The sequence below is a fragment of the Bos grunniens genome, chromosome 18 (assembly GCF_055505025.1).
Source record: "Bos grunniens cultivar Pamir isolate PY7600 chromosome 18, Bosgru_T2T1.0, whole genome shotgun sequence".
In the NCBI taxonomy this organism is placed as follows: domain Eukaryota; kingdom Metazoa; phylum Chordata; class Mammalia; order Artiodactyla; family Bovidae; genus Bos; species Bos grunniens.
In genome coordinates, this window is record NC_141182.1 from 59,520,970 (window position 1) to 59,543,329 (window position 22,360).

General features: G+C 41.3%; 1 long non-coding RNA gene across 15 annotated transcripts in view; it reads right to left on the reverse strand.

Moving 5' to 3' along the window:
- Nucleotides 1-12,057: 12,057 nt before the first annotated feature.
- LOC147354459 (uncharacterized) overlaps nucleotides 12,058-22,360 on the reverse strand; it is a 31,230-nt gene continuing 20,927 nt past the window's right edge. For 5 of the 15 annotated variants that reach the window (XR_015146426.1, XR_015146437.1, XR_015146435.1 and 2 more), the window contains one exon: nucleotides 19,704-19,945. This is a non-coding gene — a long non-coding RNA (uncharacterized LOC147354459). Of the gene's footprint in view, nucleotides 12,348-12,619; nucleotides 15,906-17,756; nucleotides 17,824-18,473; nucleotides 18,554-19,703; nucleotides 19,971-20,173; nucleotides 20,309-21,027; nucleotides 21,074-22,360 lie in introns of those variants that run through there. The other 10 variants (XR_015146427.1, XR_015146440.1, XR_015146438.1 and 7 more) reach the window with 6 other exon arrangements.

Consider the following 22,360-nt stretch of genomic DNA (forward strand, 5'->3'; position numbering starts at 1 on the left):
CACTTACGCCCTATCTTGATTTGATCGCTTTAATAATTATCAGTGGGAGAAATAGAACTAAGACTAATTGGCTCCAGTCCTCATAAAAATTGTAATACCTGTTAATAAATATCAATTCGAGAATGCACTACAAACTTCTACTGATTTCCAAATAGCCTTTCTGGAACATTTTAGAGAAATTTCATTTCATTATCCTTCTAAAAAACTCTGAAATTTCTTCAAAACTACTGAATCATCTCTCGCGTTGTCACATCACAACCTATACCTCAAACTGATGTTTTCTATACAGATGGGACCAAAAACACCAAAGCCTAATTCTGGCCTCTCAAAGAATATAAAGTCTTTTATACTAAATTTTTTGTGGGCTCCAAAATCACTGCAGATGGTGATTGCAGCCATGAAATTAAATGATGTTCACTCCTTGGAAGGAAAATTATGACCCACCTAGATAGCATATTAAAAAGCAGAGACATTACTTTGCCAACAAAGGTCATCTACTCAAGGCTATGGTTTTTCTAGTGGTCATGTATGGATGTGAGAGTTGGACTGTGAAGAAAGCTGAGCGCTGAAGAACTGATTGTTTTGAACTGTGGTGTTGGAGAAGACTCTTGAGACTCCCTTGGACTGCAAGGAGATCCAACCAGTCCATCCTAAAGGAGATCAGTCCTGGGTGTTCATTGAAGGACTGATGCTGAAGCTGAAACTCCAATACTTGGGCCACCTCATGCGAAGACTTGACTCATTGTAAAGATTCTGATGCTGGGAAGGATTGGGGGCAGGAAGAGAAGGGGACAACAAAGGATGAGATGGCTGGATGACATCACCAACTCGATGGACATGAGTTTGAGTGAACTCCAGGAGGTGGTGATGGACAGGGAGGCCTGTCGTGCTGCAGTTCATGTGATCGCAGTCAGACACGACTGAGCAACTCAACTGAACTAAATTTCATTCTGCTCAACAAAACGAATTATATACTCTTATTCAAGTTATTCACCTACATCCTTACCCAATTAATATAGTCTCTGACTCCCTATACTCAGTTTTTATATTAGGAAATATAGAAACCTCTATTATAAATTACAGTGAACCTATTATTCAACAACTTTTTCTCGAACTAGAGTCTCTTATTAGGGACTGCACTTCCCCCATTTATATTACCCATATTTGAACACATTCCTGCCTTCCCGGCCCTATGACTCATGGTAATGAACAAGCTGATAAATTTGTTTCTTTTGCTACTCCTGAGGAACAACATGCTCTATTGTACGATAATCCTGGCTCCTTAAACCAAATTTAGAAAAATCCCATACCGCCATGCTAAAGAAATCATTAATAATTACTATACTTATAGACCCCTACATCTTCGACCCATTGCACATGGTGTTAATCCTCGAGGATTACAAACCAATCAATTATGGCAAATGGATGTAACTCATTGCCCTGAACGTTCCCATCTTCTTTCCTACATGTCTGTATTGACACAAATTCTTCTTTTATATGGGACACATCTCTTTGAGGTGAGGCTGCACAGCACGTCATAACCCACCTATTAGCTTGTTTTGCAATAATAGGAACTCTTAACTCTATAAAAACAGACAATGGCCCTGCCTATACTTCTAGGCAATTCAAACAATTTTTACAATCATTTTCTATTAAACATATTACAGACATTCCTTACAATCCACAAGCACAGGGCATAGTTGAATGAGCACATCACACACTGAAACTACAAATAAAAAAAATTTTTTTTAAGGGGGAATACACAGGAAATTTCTATCTTCCTTATCCAGAGCAGATTTTACTAGATCTCAACACTATATATTCTCTAATCCTATAACTATTGTTAATACAGCTTTGTTTTAAATTTTTTAAACTTACCGCAAGGAGATTTCTTGACACAAGCAGAAAAACATTTCAAGGAATTGAAGTATACCTGTCTTCTGAAACTCCAGTACTTTGGCCACCTCATGCGAAGAGTTGACTCATTGGAAAAGACTCTGATGCTGGGAGGGATTAGGGGCAGGAGGAGAAGGGGACGACAGAGGATGAGATGGCTGGATGGCATCATTGACTCGATGGACGTGAGTCTGGGTGAACTCTGGGAGTTGGTGATGGACAGGGAGGCCTGGTGTGCTGCGATTCATGGGGTCGCAAAGAGTCGGACACGACTAAGCGACTGAACTGAACTGAACTGAACTGAAAGCAATGGAAATCTGGGAAAGTAATCTTTCAGGAAAAGGGGTATGCTTGTATTTCTCCAGATGGATCCAACGAACTCAACTGGCTTCCGCTCCGGAAGATCTGCCCCAGGGGAGCCTCCGGTGTTCAACATAAAGACGAAAAGACAAAACCCCAGGGATGAAAAAATTCCAACACAGGCCATGGCGGCTCTAAAAATCTCCAAGAAGCACCGCCCTCAACATCATCGACCTCAAGATCTCCCTATTTGGGGACAAATAAAAACCCTTACTAATCAAGCTGAAAATCTGGTTTCTCAATAGGGAATGCCTTAGAATCCAGAAAATATTTTTTTGCTATGCTTGCTTTGCTTGCCTTTGCCTCCCCTGCTCAAGTTGAATTAATTAATCATACTTACTGGGCCTATCATAAGAAAGGCTGGACTGGAAGAAACACAAGCTGGAATCAAGAGTGCCAGGAGAAATATCAATAACCTCAGATATGCAGATGACACCATCCTTATGGCAGAAAGTGAAGAGGAACTAAAAAGCCTCTTGATGAAACTGAAAGTGGAGAGTGAAAAAGTTGGCTTAAAGCTTAACATTCACAAAACGAAGATCATGGCATCTGGTCCCATCACTTCATGGCAAATAGTTGGGGAAACAATGGAAACAGTGAGACACTATTTTTTGGGCTCCAGATCACTGAAGATGGTGACTGCAGCCATGAAATTAAGACACTTGCTCCTTGGAAGGAAAGTTATGACCAACCTAGATAGCATATTGAAAAGCAGAGACATTACTTTGCCAACAAAGGTTCATCTATTCATGGCTATGGTTCTTCCAGTGGTCATGTATGGATGTGAGATTTGGACTGTGAGGAAGGCTGAGCGCCGAAGAATTGATGCTTTTGAACTGTGGTGTTGGAGAAGACTCTTGAGAGTCCCTTGGACTGCAAGGAGATCCAACCAGTCCATTCTGAAGGAGATCAGCCCTGGGATTTCTTTGGAAGGAATGATGCTAAAGCTGAAACTCCAGTACTTTGGCCACCTGATGTGAAGAGTTGACTCATTGGAAAAGACTCTGATGCTGGGAGGGATTGGGGGCAAGAGGAGAAGGGGACGACAAAGGATGAGATGGCTGGATGGCATCACTGATTCGATGGAGGTGAGTCTGAGTGAACTCCGGGAGTTTGTGATGGACAGGGAGGCCTGGCATGCTGCGATTCATGGAGTCGCGAAGAGTCGGACACAAGTGAGCGACTGATCTGATCTGATCTGACTGGGCCTATATATACAACCCCCCTTTACTGCAGGTTGTAGAATGAACAGATAAAGAACCAATCTTATCCACCAGTGACTCAGTACATAGGCCTCCTCCTCAGAGCTTGGAGGGGCCCTTTCATCCTGAGGATGAAGGGAGACTAATTTTTCTCTCGAGTATGAAGTCCTTCCTCTATGCATGAGTCCAGCAGAATTATACATTAACGTTAGCCGACAAACATGGGCTTTCATTCTACTTCCAAAGAAGAACTTTCGGAGATTGCTTGGACTGTTTACTGCCCTTTCTCTCTATGAGAACCATGTCAACACTACTGAAACGCTAGGAAAAGGACAAAAATCATTATGCAAAGGGTCTACATATAAGAACTTTAAATACACTCCTGTTCATTGGGACAGATGTCAAGCTAAATCAGGGAAATTAATGTTTGGGGCCAATTACACCATTGTTGATTCGGGACCCCATGGTATGTGGTTGTCTAACTGCTCAGATGATATTAACAGCACTGTATGTGATTATGCTACTCAAGTAGCATAGAAGGTTATGCTACGATGGAACATTACCATGACAAAGGACTTCTTGGCTGGCTTGACGGTGGAATGGCACCCCCTCACCCTTGATTCGTCCTCAATAAACAGATTAGGCCTGAACAATGGGACATCTGGAAACTTGCCGTGAGCACCGAAGAACTTGGAACTTGGAGTGGATATTTCATGGGGACCAGCTGTAGTCATAGTAACTATTCCTTTTGTTATAATCTTTCATATTTCATACAAGCTTGTGTCCCCCTTCCTTTTGTTATAGCTATAGGGAACTTGCAGTTTAATAAGACTTTACGTCCTGTGACTTGTATAGATTGCAGATTGTATAATTGTCTTAATTCCTGTGTTTCTTTGAAAAACGAATCTCTTTTGATTCTTTGATCTCGACGTAATCTATGGTTGCCAGTAGATCTCCAACGACCGTGGGAAGAGGGTCCTATGGCAAGACTTGCCTCCCTGCTACTTACTAAATTACTTCAATGATCTAAACGATTCATTGGATGGTTAATTCTTGGCATTTGGGGATTAATAGCTATTTGCACTACTATCACTGTTGCAGACATTGCTTTACAAACCTGAATTCAAACACACACCTTTATTCAAAATTGGACCAAAGATGCTTATACTATGTGGACCACTCAGGCGCAGATAAATGAGGAAGTTCAAGATGAAATACAGGAAATAAAAACAGCCATCCAATGGGTCAGAGATCAATTAATAGATTTACAAAAACAAGTTATACTAAAATTTGACTGGAATTCTACTCAATTTTGTATTACCCCTATTTGGTTCAACTATAGTGCCTACTATTGGGAACAAATCAAATTTCATTTGCAAGATATACATGATAATGCTTCCTTAAATGTACAATTATTACAAAAGGAAATCTTTGAAACCTTCTCTAAGAGTCTACCCTCTTCCAACAGTTTGAAAACCTTAGCTGAACAGCTAGCTGATCAATTATCTGGGCTAGACCCTCGAGGATGGTTTCAAAGCATTACACATAGTATTGGATCTGGAACTGTAATGCTGACAATTATCCTGGTGATTATATTTGTAGTATACCAAAGCCTTTCAACTAAAATTGTTCAAACTAAACAAATTCAATTGGTCAGAGCCTTTTTCACAAAAGTATCCACAGTCACCCCCAATTATGAAAAAATAATAAAGGGGGGAATTGTTAGGGGATGTTCTACTTTAAGGAATCCAGTATGTTGTTTTTTCTTCCTTTGTGTGCCATTTCTCAAGGACTCTCTGTTCCTTATCAGTTCTGGGAAACAGGAACGAGCAGAGCTGCATGCAATTCTCAGAACTGAGATCATGGGAAAGAGCACCTGCTTGGATTCCCTTTAGTGACTCCCTTCAGTGACTCTCTTCAGTGACCTTTTACTTACAGGACTATCCATTTTGTTGCAACTCATGGAATTTCATTCTTAATGGCTGAGTAATCATTTTATTGAAGATATATAAACACGCGTTTCTGCAAATAAAGTACGCTTGTTTCACTCGAGATTTGGGTGTCCCACATCCTTCTTTTCTTCGCCTTCTTTTCATCTACTCCAGTCCCCAGGTCCCGGTCTGTAAAGACCATAACAGATAAGGAAAATACACATGTTCCTGTGTATTCCCCTTTAAAAATTTTTTTTTATTTGTAGTTTCAGTGTGTGATGTGCTCGTTCAACTATGCCCTGTGCTTGTGGATTATAAGGAATATCTGTAATATGTTTAATAGAAAATGATTGTAAAAATTGTTTGAATTGCCTAGAAATATAGGTAGGGCCATTGTCTGTTCTTATAGAACTAGGTGTTCCCATTATTGTAAAGCAAGTTACTGCCGCTGCTGCTGCTAAGTCACTTCAGTCGTGTCCGACTCTGTGTGACCCCATAGACGGCAGCCCACCAGGCTCCCCCGTCCCTGAGATTCTCCAGGCAAGAACACTGGAGTGGCAAGTTAATAGGTTAGTAATAACATGTTGTGTAGTTTCACCTTGGGGAGGTGTGGCCCATATAAAAGAAAAACTCGTACCGATTGAGATATGTAAGAAGGAAGAGGGAGAAAGTTCAGGGCAATGAGTTACATCCATTTGCCATAGTTCATTGGGTTGTAATCCTCGAGGATTGATACTTTGTGCAATGGGTCGAAGATGTAAGGGCCTTCAAGTAGAGCAATTATTAATGATTTCTTTAGCATGTCGGTATGGAATTTTCCAAATTTGATGTAATGAGCCAGCATTATTGTGTAATAGAGCATGATGCTCTTCAGGAGTAGCAAGAGAGAGAAGTTTATCAGTTTGTCATTACCATGAGCCATAGGGCCAGGAAGACAAGAATGTGTTTGAATACAGGTAATATAAATAGGGGGAGTGTGGTTCTTAACAATAGATTGTAGTTCAAGAAAAAGTGGTTGGATAATAGAATGATTAGAATTTATGGTAGAAGTTTCTATATTTCTTAATACAAAAACTGAATATAAGGAGTCAGAAACTATATTAATAGAATAAGTATGTATGTGAATAACGTGAATGAGAGCATATGATTAGATTTGTTGAGCAGAGTGAAATTTAGTATAAAAGACATTATATTCTTTGAGAGATCAGAATGAGGCTTTGGTGTTTTTAGTCCCATCTATATGCATTCTCAAATTGATATTTATTAATAGGTACTACAATTTTATGAGGATTGGGGCCAATTATAGCCTTAGCTCTATTTCTTCCATTGATAATGATTAGAGTGCTCAAGATAGAGTGTAAGTGACCTTGTCCCTCTGAAATGGGTATAGATCCATTCTATTGGGTATGCTTGTTGGGTAAGAAGTCCTGTGGGAGAATGGGGAGAGGGGAGTATAAATAATTCTAGAGGTAAATCAAGTCTAATACGAGTAAGAAATTGTTTTTGCAATTTAGTTTGTATTAAACAGAGTTTTTCTCGTGCCTCTTGTTAAAGTGAACGAGGGCTATTTAAATCCGGATCTCTTTTTAAAGTGTTAAATAAATTAGTTAGTTGATAATTTGTAATGTCTAAAGAGGGTATAATCCAATTTATATCGCCTAAAAGTTTTTGAAAATCATTCAAGGTTGATAGTTTATTAACATAAATCTGTATTAGTTGGGGAGTAATATGTTGTCTATTAACAAATCTTACGTAATAGTAAGGTGTAGATGTTTGAATCTTTTCAGGGGCTTTGATTAATTTAGAAGCTTTTAAGCATTGTTGAGCTATGTCAAACATCTGTTGAGTTTCTAAAATAGATGGAGCTGAAAACAATGTATCATCCATATAATGAATAACAAGAAAGTCAGGAAATTGTTTTCTCACAGGTTCAAGAGCTTTGGCTACATAATATTGACACATGGTGGGAGAATTCATCATTCCTTGAAACAACACAGTCCATTGATAACGTTTATGAGGCCCAATATGATTATGATAAGGAAGAAAGAAAGCAAATCTCTCGGTCTAGAGGGTGTAAAGGTATAGTAAAAAAGCAATCCAGTAAATCTATAATAATAATATTCCAGTTTTGAGGAGTAAGTGGTAAGTGATGGAATTCCTAGTTGTAATGCACCCATAGGTTTCATAGATGTATTAACTTTTCGAAGATCTGTTAAAAGACGCCATTTGCCAGATTTCTTTTTTATTACAAAAATGGGAGAATTCCAAGGGGAACAAGATTCCTCAATATGTTTTAATTTCAATTGTGTATCTATAAGTTCCTTAGCAGCCTCTTTCTCTTTTGCAAGGGGCCACTGCTCTGTCTAAATAGGCTTATCATTTTTCCAAGTTATTTTAATAATTGTATTGTTTGTTAAATGAGCAGTGGCCCAAAGGAAAAATGTGGAATGTATATTTGAGTTTGCCATTGCATAAGTAAATGTCTTCCTATTAAATTAAGGGGTGCATCCATCACATAAGGTCGTAATGTTGCAGGCTGGCCTTCTGGTCCCTCATATATAAACCTCTTGTATTTTGGTTTGAGAAATCCCTTCAATTTGCTGAGAAATTTCCTGTATAGGCCAAGATTTGGGCCACAAATGTTTGGAAATAATGGTAATATCAGATCCAGTATCAAGAAGACCAGAAAATCTTTTGCCATTAATTTTCATATTTATATTTGGTCGTGCACATTCAAATACTGTTGATGTCCATAAGGATTGCTTTTCATCTGTACTACCAAATCCACCTGTCCTTATACCATTAGAGGAGTTAATAGAAATGTAAGGTAAAAGAAGTAATTGGGCAATTTTGTCCCCCTTTTTGAATTGTCATAGTATCTGAGATGACATCATACTTTGAAATTTTTTTTTATAATCTGAATGAATTATTTCAGGGTGGATAGCCATTTCTTTAGAAGTTAGACTAGATTGGCCAAGTATAAGGCCAAAGGTTTGTGGGGGTAGGGGTCCATAAAGTCTGGTAGGTATTCTAGAAGGGACTGCTTGAGGAAAGAGAAGAAAATCATTTAGGGCTGGTATATTGATGGCAGCATTGCTGGATGTTGAAGGTTTGAGGGAAAAGATGGCGATTGCCCCTGGTTTTTGTTGATGGGGACCCACCCGTGGAGTCCCCATCTTTGAATTTCCTGAAATAGGGTTCTCTTCAACATCATACTTAGATCGATATTTTTAGCCCAATGTACCCCTTTATGACATTGAGGGCAGACTCCTGGAGGTTTTTTAGTAGTTTTAATTTTTTCTGTGTGTTTTTTTAGGGCAGTTCTTTTTTAAATGGCTCTTATCTCCACAAACAAAACATCCTTCATTCCCCTTTTTAAAGGCAGCAGCCATTGCTTCAGCTAACATTTGCATTGTCTGAGTTTCTGATCCTAAGTTGCGACAAGCCTTCGAATAATAACATTCCCGGTCTCACGAATCGGAGTGATGGCTCTTTAACACTCCTGATTCGCATTCTCATATGCAAGTAGTTTTTCTAATTGCACTCTTGTCTCTTCTCCGTCAACATGATGGGAGATAGCAACTTCCAGTCTAGTTAAAAAATCACCATAGGCTTCATTCAGATCAGATCAGTCGCTCAGTTGTGTCCGACTCTTTGCGACCCCATGAATCACAGCACGCCAGGCCTCCCTATCCAACACCAACTCCCGGAGTTCACTGAGACTCACATCCATCGAGTCAGTGATGCCATCCAGCCATCTCATCCTCTGTCGTCCCCTTCTCCTCTTGCCCCCAATCCCTCCCAGCATCAGAGTCTTTTCCAATGAGTCAACTCTTCGCACCAGGTGGCCAAAGTACTGGAGTTTCAGCTTTAGCATCATTCCTTCCAAAGAAATCCCAGGGCTGATCTCCTTCAGAATGGACTGGTTGGATCTCCTTGCAGTCCAAGGGACTCTCTCAAGAGTCTTCTCCAACACCACAGTTCAAAAGCATCAATTCTTTGGCGCTCAGCCTTCTTCACAGTCCAACTCTCACATCCATACATGACCACAGGAAAAACCATAGCCTTGACTAGACGAACTTTTGTTTAGCAAAGTAATGTCTCTGCTTTTGAATATGCTATCTAGGTTCGTCATAACTTTCCTTCCAAGGAGTAAGCGTCTTTTTATTTCATGGCTACAGTCACCATCTGCAGTGATTTTGGAGCCCAGAAAAATAAAGTCTGACACTGTTTCCACTGTTTCCCCATCTATTTCCATGAAGTGATGGGACCGGATGCCATGATCTTCATTTTCTGAATGTTGAGCTTTAAGCCAACTTTTTCACTCTCCACTTTCACTTTCATCAAGAGGCTTTTGAGTTCCTCTTCACTTTCTGCCATAAGGGTGGTGTCATCTGCATATCTGAGGTTACTGATATTTCTCCCGGCAATCTTGATTCCAGCTTGTGTTTCTTCCAGCCCAGCATTTCTCATGATATACTCTGCATATAAGTTAAATAAACAGGGTGACAATATACAGCCTTGATGTACTCCTTTTCCTATTTGGAACCAGTCTGTTGTTCCATGTCCAGTTCTAACTGTTGCTTCCTGACCTGCATACAAATTTCTCAAGAGGCATGTCAAGTGGTCTGGTATTCCCATCTCTTTCAGAATTTTCCACAGTTTCTTGTGATCCACACAGTCAAAGTCTTTGGCATAGTCAATAAAGCAGAAATAGATGTTTTTCTGGAACTCTCTTGCTTTTTCCATGATCCAGCGGATGGTGGCAATTTGATCTCTGGTTCCTCTGCCTTTTCTAAAACCAGCTTGAACATCAGGAAGTTCATGGTTCACATATTGCTGAAGCCTGGCTTGGAGAATTTTGAGCATTACTTTACTAGCGTGAGATGAGTGCAACTGTGCGGTAGTTTGAGCATTCTTTGGCATTGCCTTTCTTTGGGATTGGAATGAAAACTGCCCTTTTCCAGTCCTGTGGCCACTGCTGAGTTTTCCAAATGTGCTGGCACATTGAGTGCAGCACTTTCACAGCATCATCTTTCAGGATTTGGAATAGCTCAACTGGAATTCTATCACCTCCACTAGCTTTGTTTGTAGTGATGCTTTCTAAGGCCCACTTGACTTCACATTCCAGGATGTCTGGCTCTAGGTCAGTGATCACACCATCGTGATTATCTGGGTCGTGAAGATCTTTTTTGTACAGTTTTTCTGTGTATTCTTGCCATCTCTTCTTAATATCTTCTGCTTCTGTTAGGCCTATACCATTTCTGTCCTTTATCGAGCCCATCTTTGCATGAAATATTCCTTTGGTATCTCTGATTTTCTTGAAGAGATCTCTAGTCTTCATTAGGCTTCATTAGGCCCTTGTAATATCTTTGTGTAGTTACTTTTAGGTCCCCCTTAAGGAGTAATTCGATCCCAGGCTTCAAGGGCAACTTCTTTCAATTGCTCATGCAACAAAGGAGGGCATTGTATCTGAGCTTTCACCAAATTAAATTGCCCCATACTGGTTAACATTTTAAAAATAATTTGGTTTTGGGGAGTGCCAGCTCGAGCGTTAGAATTGACATGATCTCGGGTTACATCATGAAACCACATTATCCATTGAAGATATTTTTCTGGTTTAAGAAGAGCTTTTCTCAACATTCACCAATCATAAGGAATAAAATTTCCAATAGAAGATGCCATAGCATTTAGAAGTTCTTTTGTAAAAGGTGAATGAGGGCCGTACATAGTTACAGCCTTTTTCATCTGTTGCATGTGAAAAAAATCAATGCCTTCGTATTGTGGTGTTAGTTGCCCTTGAGCATAAACATTTCCTAACACAGGAAAGGCAAAAAGATCATCGGCCTCAGAGACTTGAGATTGCAAAGCCAGTAAACCAGAAAGCCTTTGTCGTGAAGGAGAATGAGTGGATCATCTGTTTTCATAAATATAAGTGTGTGTTAGGGACTTATCATTGTCATCAAAAGAAGCATTGTTGGCTTTAGTGTCAAAGAGAGCATCAGAAGAATCATCGTCAGATTACTTTTGTCCTCTAATTGAGGGGACCTTCAGTTTCGTGCCCGTTACAAGAGGAGGAGGAGGAGTGCTTGGGACAGCCAGAGCAGGGATTGTGGGAAAGTTTTGAAACATTTTATGTTTCTGTAATTGGGCCTTCTGTAAAGTCTTATCATCTAATTTATATTCGTATAATGAGCATTCCGCTTGTAGACAAATACCAGGGGGGCTAGAACTGCCTTGAAATGGCAAGATCACGGCTTTAATGAGGGCCCACAAGGGCCAGAAATTTATTGGAATATTTTCTCCCCATCTTGCAGCTTGTTCAACATTTTCTTTAACCCAGTTCCAAATTTCTAAATTGAAACTGCCTTCATCAGGGAACCAGGGATTATATTTAACCACTGTTTGGAGACAAGGCTCTATCTGTTAACACAAAACTGAAAGTCCTTGAACCTTAAATAAATGATAAAGCAGAAAAGTGGTGGGGCTTTCCAGCCATTTGTCCTATAACCCTGCACTTACCGACCTCCATAGGTCCTAACAGTCACTCCATCCGCTTGCCTAGGGCATTCACTAGGTCCCTGTTCAGGCGCCACTTGTCACGGTCTTTGTAGACGGGGACCTGGGGACTGGAGTCAACGAGAAGAAGGACGCAGGGAACCCAGGTCTCGAGTGAAACAAGGGTGCTTTATTTGCAGAAACGCATATTTCTATATCTTCATACAGGGCAGCTTTAGGCAGTAAAATAATTGAGGAAAAACAAAGCCAAGCAAATAACAATCTTCAAAGGGCCAGAAAGCATTCCAAAGCCTGAAGAAGAGGGGCATAACTGAATAGATTACCTTTAAGTAAAAGGTCACTGGAGGGAGTCACTGAAAGGAGTGCAAGCAGGTGCCCTTTCTCATGATCTCAGTCCTGAGAACTGCGTGAAGCTTTGCTGATTCCTAATTTCCAGGAACTGGTAAGGAATAAGAGTTCTTGAGAAACGGGACACACAAAAAGAAAATAACATATTGGATCCCTTAAAGTTGAACGTCCCCTGACACAGAGCAATTATTTTGAACATCAAATTTGATTGGAACCAGGATAATATGTGTATGTGTATGTGTATGAATCACATTTAACAGCTGTCATTACCATTTGCTACTGTTGTATTCAAAGAACTACATTGTGAATGTATCAAGGTTTCCTGTTTCCGTGAATAAAATATAAACACTTCTGAAACAGCCCTGGATGAATTGTGTTTATTCCATCAACAGTTTTATCTCACTTCAGTACTTTATAACAGCAGCTAAGAAGGCAGCATTAGGCTCTCAGGTTTAAATAAATATAGAACAATTTCTTGTCACCATGGAATCAAACAACATGAAATTTGGAGGTTACATAGTCAAAATTTTTAACTAAAGTTACTCTCTTTACACTCTATAGCAGAGCATTCATGTGACTGTAATCCAAATAGCACAGCAGTGCATTTTAGACTGACTTCCATTAATGTGCAAAAATTGCATCAAATAAACTTGAAGGTTTAATTTGCTTTTTCTTTTTTTTTTTATTTTTGGCTGTGCTGTTGCTGCGTGTAAGCTTTCTCTAGTTGCTGTGAGTGTTGGCTTTTCTTGTTGGGGAGCACAGTCTCTAGATGCGAGGACTCAGTAGTTGCAGCTCACAGGCTCTAAAGCATGGACTCAGTAGCTGCAGCACATGCTGTTAATTGCCCTGTGGTATGTGGAATCTTCTCAGACCAAGGATGGAACCTGTATCCTCTGCATTGAAAGGCAGATTCTTAACCACTGAACCATTGGGGAAGTCCCTAATTAGCTTTATTGAATGATTGATGCATTGGGCAGAATTCAACCTGGTAAATGGGTGTACCAAGGAGCCTGACACAGTGGACAGTCTCAGGATGTTGAGGGTATTTTCATGTGCATTTTGATTATGTATCTATTACAGATTTTTGGCTTGTCCTTACTATGAAGTTTTTATTTAGATATGGGCTCTTGATGTTTCTTAGACTTGGGTGACTGTTTCCTTTCCCAGGTTAGAGTGGTTTCAGCTGTTTTCTCCTCCTAAGATCTTTCCTGTCTTCTTCTGGGACTCCTACAGGGCAAATACTAATGGCTTCTTATCCCAGAGATCTCTTTAAATGTCCTGCTTTTATTATTTTTTATTCTGTTCAGTAGTGGTGATTTTCAGTGCTTTTTCTTCTAGCTCACTGATGTGTTTTCTGCCTCATTTAGCCTGTTCTGATTCATTTTAGTTTCTGTTTTTTGGGGTTTTGTGTTTTTGTTTGTTTGTTTGTTTGTTTTCATTTACTATATTCCTCAGTTCTGTTTCGTTGGTTGTTATATTTTCTAAGTCTTCGCTAAAGACTTCTCATTTCTCAGGTCGTGCATTCTTCTCCCAAGTTCTTTGGTCATGTTTACTACCATTACTCTGAACTCTTTCAGGTAGATTGTCTATCTCCACGTTACTTAGTTCTTCTGGGGTTTTGTCTTGTTCTTCCCTCTGAAACATATCCCTCTGTCACCTCGTTTTGTGTAAATTTCTACTTGTACTTTAATCTATCTGGTAGTGTAGTTACGTTTCTTGACCTTGGAGAAGTGGCCCCCTGCAGGAGATATCCCAGGCATCCTTCTCCCGATCCAAGGGCCATAAGACATCTAATCCCAGGGTGGTGTCCATGTGTATTTGCGGACTCGGTTTTCAAGCTGTGGGACTCTACTTTTCTTTCTTTTGGTGGCCGCCCTCTAATGTGAAGAGCTGATTTATTGGAAAAGACCCTGATGCTGGGAAAGATTGAGGACAGGAGGAAAAGGGGGCGACAGAGGACTAGAGGTTTGGATGACATCACCAACTCAATGGATATGAGTTTGAGCAAACTCCAGGAGATGTTGAAGGACAGGGAAGCCTGGCGTGCTGCAGTCCATCAGGTCACAAAGAGTCGAACACGACTGAGTGGCTGAACAACAACACTGCTGGGTGAGGCTGGTCTGGAGGCTTGTGCCTGCACAGTGGTGGTTAGAACTGGGTCTTCACACTTTTGTGGTTAGAGTTTGTCGAAAGGCATGTGTACAGGAAGCCTTTGGACATCCTGTCTGCTGATGGTTAGGGTCGCATCCTGGCCCTTTCATCCTTTGGCCTTAGGGGTCCCATTTCTGTAGCCTACAGGTTCTGAGTGGAGCCAGTGTCAGGCCAAGATGGAGACCTCATGCAGAGGAGTGCTCTCTCATAGTTCTGCCTTCAGGATCTGTGTCCCCTCGGTGAGCCACAGCCCACCCCCTACCCCCCGGGGATCCTTCAAGACCAGCAGGCAGCTCTCACCATCCAGGATCCTAGCAAAAGATTGTGTTTTGCCCTTCATCTCAGCTTCCCCTCAGTGTGCATGAGGCTTCGTCTGCACCTGTTAAGAGTGAAGTCTCTGTTTTCCCCATTCCTGTCAGACTCCTGCAGTCAGGGCCCACTGGTCTTCAGACGTAAATGTTAAAGATCTCTTTGGCCTTATTCATTGATTCATGGGTTGGTCAGCATCCCACCTGGTAAATAAACATGTGCTCCCAGAAGCTGTCCTCTTTACACCAAGGTATGTATGAATCAGTGGGTTGTTTTCAAACTTTTGTGACCTGAATATGCTCATAAATGCCATGATGTGTACAAAGTAGATGCAGCATAAACACGAAGAAGCTGAGTTTCTTTAGGGGTGGGGTTCACTTCCATGAAAAAACTGAAATGGCAAAATGGTGAAATGAAATGTTTAATTTGGGAGTTGGCTGTGATCAGGTGCTTGAAAGTCAAGTGAGTAGAGTTGCACAAGAACACAGTGAAGGGAATGACTATGGATTCCAACTGTATTTTGTGACAGGGAACTAGTCTCCAGTGCCAGATGTCTGCAAGTCATCCTGCTGTTTCTCAGTGTTGTGTTCACATTCAGAGCGTGAAGATCTTGCAGAGAAAGTGAGATGTGTTCTTTGTTCCCAACTGAAAATACTTTCTTTGATAACTGGTGTTAAGTTGTACTCAAATTCACTTTTATATCACAGTTTGGAAGTCCCTGTTTTAATGCTTTATGCATGCAATCTTTTTGAATTTGAACTCCAAAATAAGTACTGATGTTCTTTCTCATTTCCCAGATGAATGAACTTGAATGCAACAAAAATCACCCCATCCCAGGAAGTGACTGAATCGGAGCTTGAATCTACGTTGTCTTGCCTCAAAAATCTCTTCACCATGTTGTTACACTGAGGCCCAGGTTGTTGGCATGGCTACCGTAATTCTTGTTGCAGTTGACAGGGCCGAGGTGCAGGCAGGCACAAAGCGTGGGACGAGTCACCTTGTCCCAGTTGTATTTCTGGGGGAACAGCTGAGGGGAGGCTCCCTGAGGTGGCACCTCAGGCAGCAGACCAAGTGCAGGTGGACTCTGCATATAGTAATTCTGAGACAGTAGGGCCATCCACCAGCTCTGTGCCCACAAAAATCAAACGATGATGGTCAGTTAGGATGACCTCAGTGTATTTACAAAGATCTGTTGGAATAACAGAAAAACCTGAATAAACTGTTCGGTCAATCCAATAAATATCTGTGTCCAGTGGGCTGCCTCCAAGAAAAAGACAAGGCATAAACATTTCATTAATGTATTTAGACTGTTTTTTTAAGACCTAATTCTGTTGCATAGTTTAGTCTGTAGAATAGTGAAAATGTAACTTTTATATGCACCATGTGTGTGTGTGTGCTAAGGCACTTCAGTTGTGCCTGACTCCTTGTGACCCTATGGACTGTAGCCCCCCCAGGCTCCTCTGTCCATCGGATTCTCCAGGCAAGAATACTGGAGTGGATTGCTATGCTCTCCTCAAGGGTATGTTGCTGACCTAGGGATCAAACTGTTCTTTACCACTAGCATCACCATGACCCAGTGGTAAGTGCCTTGTTGTGGTAGTCCGGAAACGAACCCACAATATCTCCAGACCATGTCTATAGTTTTATTTCATCAGTGTTTCCAATGAATGTTTAAATAAGATGTAGGCACACTGATTACCATATAATCCCAGAAGAGAGATTATCCAAGGTGAAGTTGTATTTGTTTAGGCAAGAGTGGTTCATTCTGATTGATAGAGAAGACACATTTCCTTTTAGCCAAGAACAAGTGTAAATTGGTGCCAACTACTGAAATAATTGGACAAGATTGTGGTTGCTGAGGTTTAGAAGAGAAACATAAGAGATAAAACACTTTAGAGTAACAATAATTTACTATTAGAAATCATATCATTATTAACGGAGGACTAAAAGAGAAACTCTTGGCAGAACTCTATTAACTTTGCCCTGCTTCATTCCATACTCCAAGGCCAAATTTGCCTGTTACTCCAGGTGTTTCTTGACTTCCTACTTTTGCATTCCAGTCCCCTATAATGAAAAGGACATCTTTTTTGGGTGTTACTTCTAGAAGGTTTTGTAGGTCTTCATGGAACTGTTCAACTTCAGCTTCTTCAGCCTTACTGGTTGGGGCATAGACTTGGATTACCGTGATATTGAATGGTTTGCCTTGGAAACGAACAGAGATCATTCTGTCATTTTTGAGATTGCATCCAAGTACTGCATTTTGGACTCTTTTGTTGACTATGATGGCTACTCCATTTCTTCTAAGGGATTCCTACCACATTAGTAGATATAATGGTCATCTGAGTTAAATTGACCCATTCCAGTCCATCTTAGTTCACTGACTCCTAGAATGTTGAGGTTCACTCTTGCCATCTCCTATTTGATCACTTCCAATTTGCCTTGATTCATGGACCTAACATTCCAGGTTCCTATGCAATATTGCTCTTTACAGCATTGAACCTTGCTTCTATCACCAGTCCCATCCACAACTGGGTATTGTTTTTTCTTTGGCTGCATCCCTTCATTCTTTCTGAAGTTATTTCTCCACTGATCTCCAGTAGCATATTGGGCACCTACCGACCCAGGGAGATCCTCTTTCAGTGTCTTATCTTCTTGCCTTTTCATACTGTTCATGGGGTTCTCAAGGCAAGAATACTGAAGTGGTTTGCCATTCCCTTCTCCAGTTGACCACATTCTGTCAGACCTCTCCACCATGACCCGCCCATCTTGGGTTGCCCCACATGGCATGGCTTAGTTTCATTGAGTTAGACAAGGCTGTGGTCCGTGTGATCAGACTGGATAGTTGTCTGTGATTGTGACTTCAGAGTGTCTGCCCTCTGATGCCCTCTCTCAGTGCCTACCATCTTTCTTGGGTTCCTCTTACCTTGGATTTAGGATATATCTTCACAGCTCCTCTAGCAAAGCGCAGCCAGTGCTCCTTACCTTGGATGTGGGGTAGCAGTTTAGGCAAAAAAAAAAAAAAAGAAAGAAAGAAACGTACCGCATGTTCTCAACAGTGACCTCAGCTCCGCAGTCATGGTTTCGGAACTTGCTGGAAACTTGCAGACCTGGGTAAAGAGGGAAGAGGAGCTGGGGGCTGGGCCTGAGCAGAAGGGTGGGGCCTGAGTAGAGGCCACTGAGAAGGGTGGGGTGTAGAGCACTCGCCAGCTTCCTGCTGAGAGGGGCAGGTGCACGTTCTTCCGTTTGGTTCCCAACATAGCTTGTCTGGGTTTAGAAACCCTTTATGGTCTTCCGTGTCTTGTTTTGCACTATTGATTCTTCCCTAGTTTAGGTAACTGTCACAGAACAATTTTAAAGTAAAAACTTAAAATTCTGTCGGATCATTACGCTGTAAATTAAGGTTTATTCTTAACAGGCGTCCTGCTGATGAGGCTGAAGGGATTCAGAGGTCTGCGAACCGAAACCTGGTGTGGTGGCGGGGCTGGGGGTTAATGTAGGGTGGTGGCTGGACCCAGAAACCCAGATATTCCTGCAATTAGAATGTAAGCAATCTAAGTAAACAACTGGATTTGTGTAGGGATGACAAACTAGAATGTGAAACACACAACTCTTACAACCAGCTACTTTCAACTAACATCTGTAAGGAGAAAAGTGTCTTGACATTCCAGTTCTTCAAGGATCAAGCTCGTTAGACACTACAGTGCCCCACCAACAGTGCAGAAAAACAGGCACCAGTCTGTGCTTTGGAGATACTGACCTTGGTACATCAGTAAGCGCCTCATGGGGCCATCCACCTCCTCAGCAAGTCCAGATAAGTTTGAGAGTCCCGTTAATACACTGCCAAGTAAAATTCAGGGTGATCAACAAATAACTGGGAGATCTGAAAACTAGGAGAAAAAGTGAAAGTGTCACTCAGTCGTGTCCAACTCTTTGTGACCCTGCCAGGCTCCTCTGAGGGCTACAGTCCATGGGGTCACAAAGAGTTGGACACGACTGAGTGGCTTTCATTTTTTCTCCTAGTGCCTAGTGGGCTACAGTAGGCTCACTGCCATAGCTATGAGAAGCCTGCACACAGCAACTACAGAGTAGCCCCCATTTGCTGGAACAAAAGAAAGCCCATGCAAGGCAAAAGATCCAGCACAGCAGAAAAACAAACAGTGAGTGATCTGTACTGACCAAGATAAGAAGCATCAGGACTCCAACCTCCAAGCAAACCTAAGCCAGCAGTATGGAATTTATACTTGGGGGTACTTAACTGGGTACTAAGGAAATTCTGCTTTAAAAATGGGAGCTGCTTTAAATTATGTCTGGCCAACATGGGAGCTCTTTTTGACATTCTAAAACTGGCTAGAGAAAGCCAGTTTTGTAAAACATCTTCTCAGAATTCACCCTAAAGGATTAAGTCCTTCTAAGACGAACCTGCATTTCTTTCCTTGTACCTTTGTGATATCAATGTTCTACCCATCCTTTTAGGCATTTTGTTCTGAGAACTTGGTCTGGAAGGTACACACAGGGTTATATTTGGCAGCCAGTCGAATAGACTGGACCAGCTCTCAGGGGAATTTGTCATAAGGGGTCCCAGCCATTAATGGTCCCTGCCATTATTTTAACCTTCCTTTTGTCTGCTTGGACAAGGGCTTTCACTTTCTTAGACTATTCTGAAGGCCGCATTCTTTGCACCCTCTTGTGGTGACCTGTCTTGTGTCTTATCGCCTTGAGGGGCTGTTGGGCTATTACTACTCAATAGCCAGATGGTGGATCCTTTAAATAAGGAAACTTTTAAGCTGCGACACTTTTAGAACTCATTAGCAACAGCTTTCGGCTTCCCAGGAGGCACTAGTAGTAAAGAATCTGCCTGCTAGTGCAGGAGACAAAAGGGCAGAGGAGCCTGGGAAGCTACAGTCCTTAGCGTTGCAAAGAGTCAGACAGGACTGAAGTGACCTAGCATGCACGTGCACGCGCACACACAAACACACACACACAGAAAGAGCTTTCTTATAGTTTTATTTGTATCTCTGAAAAGATCAAATTAAAAGGTGAATACAAAGACATATAATGGTTAACATTAAGAACCCCCATAATTTAAAACAACCAATGAAACAAATGAACAAAAAATTCAGTCTGGGAGAATTTATTTGTGGTTTCAGCTTCCCCTCAGTGGATCTCACAGGTGCTTATACAAACATTAGACGAGAGACTTCGCTGTAGGCCCAATGGTTAGGAATCCACCTGCCAGGGAACACGGGTTAGCTCCCTGGTCCAGGAAGACATCATATATCACAAGGCAGCTAAGTCCGAGCATCACAACTACTGAGCCCACATGACCTAGATCCGTGCTCTGCAACAAGTCACCACAATGAGAGGTCTGAGCACCACTAGAGAGCAGCCCTGAGCCCAACAAATAAGACCTGGTACGGCCAAAAATAAACAAATGAATCATCCCCACATTAAACAGACCTTAGGAGATCCAACCGGTCCATTCTAAAGGAGATCAGTCCTGGGTGTTCTTTGGAAGGCCTGATACTGAAGCTGAAACTCCAATACTTTGGCCACCTCATGCGAAGAGCTGACTCATTGGAAAAGACCCTGATGCTGGGAGGGGTTGGGGGCAGGAGGAGAAGGGGATGACAGAGGATGAGATGGCTGGATGGCATCACCAACTCGATGGACCTGAGTTTGAGTGAACTCCGGGAGTTGGTGATGGACAGGGAGCCCTGCCGTGCTGCAGTTCATGGGGTTGCAAAGAGTCAGACACGACTGAGTGACTGAACTGACTGATGCAGCTTGCAGAATGTTAGTTCCCTGACCAGAGCTTGAACTCAGGCCCTCCGAGCAGTGAAAGCACAGAAATCAAACCATTGGTTCATCAGGGAGTTGCCTGGGTGATTTATTTATAACATCATTCAGATGAGTAATGCATTACTTGCACTCACACTGTATTTGGCAAAACTGGTGTCATGGCCTTGCCTTGCTTCACAGTGGCTGAGAAATTAAGAATACACATGGCTATGTTTGTGAAGTTATCATAAAAGTGAAGGAAGTCATTACATTGGAGTGATCTTTACTGAAAATTTGTATGTGGAAATAAAAAAGAAAAAAAATTGAAGACTGTAAGAAAAAACTATTTCATGTCTTTCAAAACAAACCTAAAAGTTTATGTAATAAAAATGTAAAGTAATTTCCCAACTACAAGCCTTTATCTCTCACTTTCAGGTAGAGTGGTACAAATGACATTTCAAAAATGGGTATTTTTCATTTCCTTGCCTTGATGCTAGAATTAGAATATCTATCATTAAAATTTAAAGACTCACCTTGTTATTTGGGGCTTCCCAGCTGGCTCAGCAGTAAAGAGTCTACCTGTCAATGCAGGAGACGAAGGTTTGATTCCCAGGTCAAGAAGATCCTCTAGAGGAGGAAATGGCAACCCACTCCAGTATTCTTGCCTGGGAAATTCCACAGAGGAGACTGGCGGGATACAGTCTATGGGTCACAGAGTTGGACACGACTTCATGACTAAACAACTATATGCTTATTTTCTCTTTATGTCAAGCAATACAGAAAGAACATGAAGACACCTATTCATGGTGATGCATGGCAAGGTTCAGGCCATGTTAAAAAGGAGACAGGCCCAAGGTGGAGCCACTGCCTCCAGGAGGGCAAACAACACTTCACTGCAGTGTCTGCCTGCTTAAAAATGTGACCAGGAGTCATTGACTGAATTTCCAGGACAACAGTGCTGTAATCTGCAGGGCCAGACGCTGGCTACACCCTCCTCCTGCACACATCCCTGCATAGGACACCAGACCTGAAGCAATGTGTCTGCGAATAATTTTCTTGTCCTATTTAGTTTCTACCTATGGAAGCCTTCCATGTTGTACAGCTCCTTTGAGCACCTCTGAATGAACTAGGTAGGGTGCCGCCTGATTCATGAATCATTCAACTTCAGTTAGATCTTTAAAATTTCTACATAGAAAACCCTAAAGACTCCACCAGAAAATCACTAGAACTAATCAATGATTATAGTAAAGTTGCAGGATATAAAATCAACACACAGAAATCCCTTGCATTCCTATACACTAATAATGAGAAAACAGAAAGAGAAATTAAGGAAACAATTCCATTCACCATTGCAACGGAAAGAATAAAATACTTAGGAATATATCTACCTAAAGAAACTAAAGACCTATATATAGAAAACTATAAAACACTGGTGAAAGAAATCAAAGAGGACACTAATAGATGGAGAAATATACCATGTTCATGGATTGGAAGAATCAATATAGTGAAAATGAGTATACTACCCAAAGCAATTTATAGATTCAATGCAATCCCTATCAAGCTACCAACAGTATTCTTCACAGAGCTAGAACGAATAATTTCACAATTTGTATGGAAATACAAAAAACCTCAAATAGCCAAAGCTATCTTGAGAAAGAAGAATGGAACTGGAGGAATCAACCTACCTGACTTCAGGCTCTATTACAAAGCCACAGTTATCAAGACAGTATGGTACTGGCACAAAGACAGAAATACTGATCAATGGAACAAAATAGAAAGCCAAGAGATAAATCCACGCACATATGGACACCTTATCTTTGACAAAGGAGGCAAGAATATACAATGGATTAAAGACAATCCCTTTAA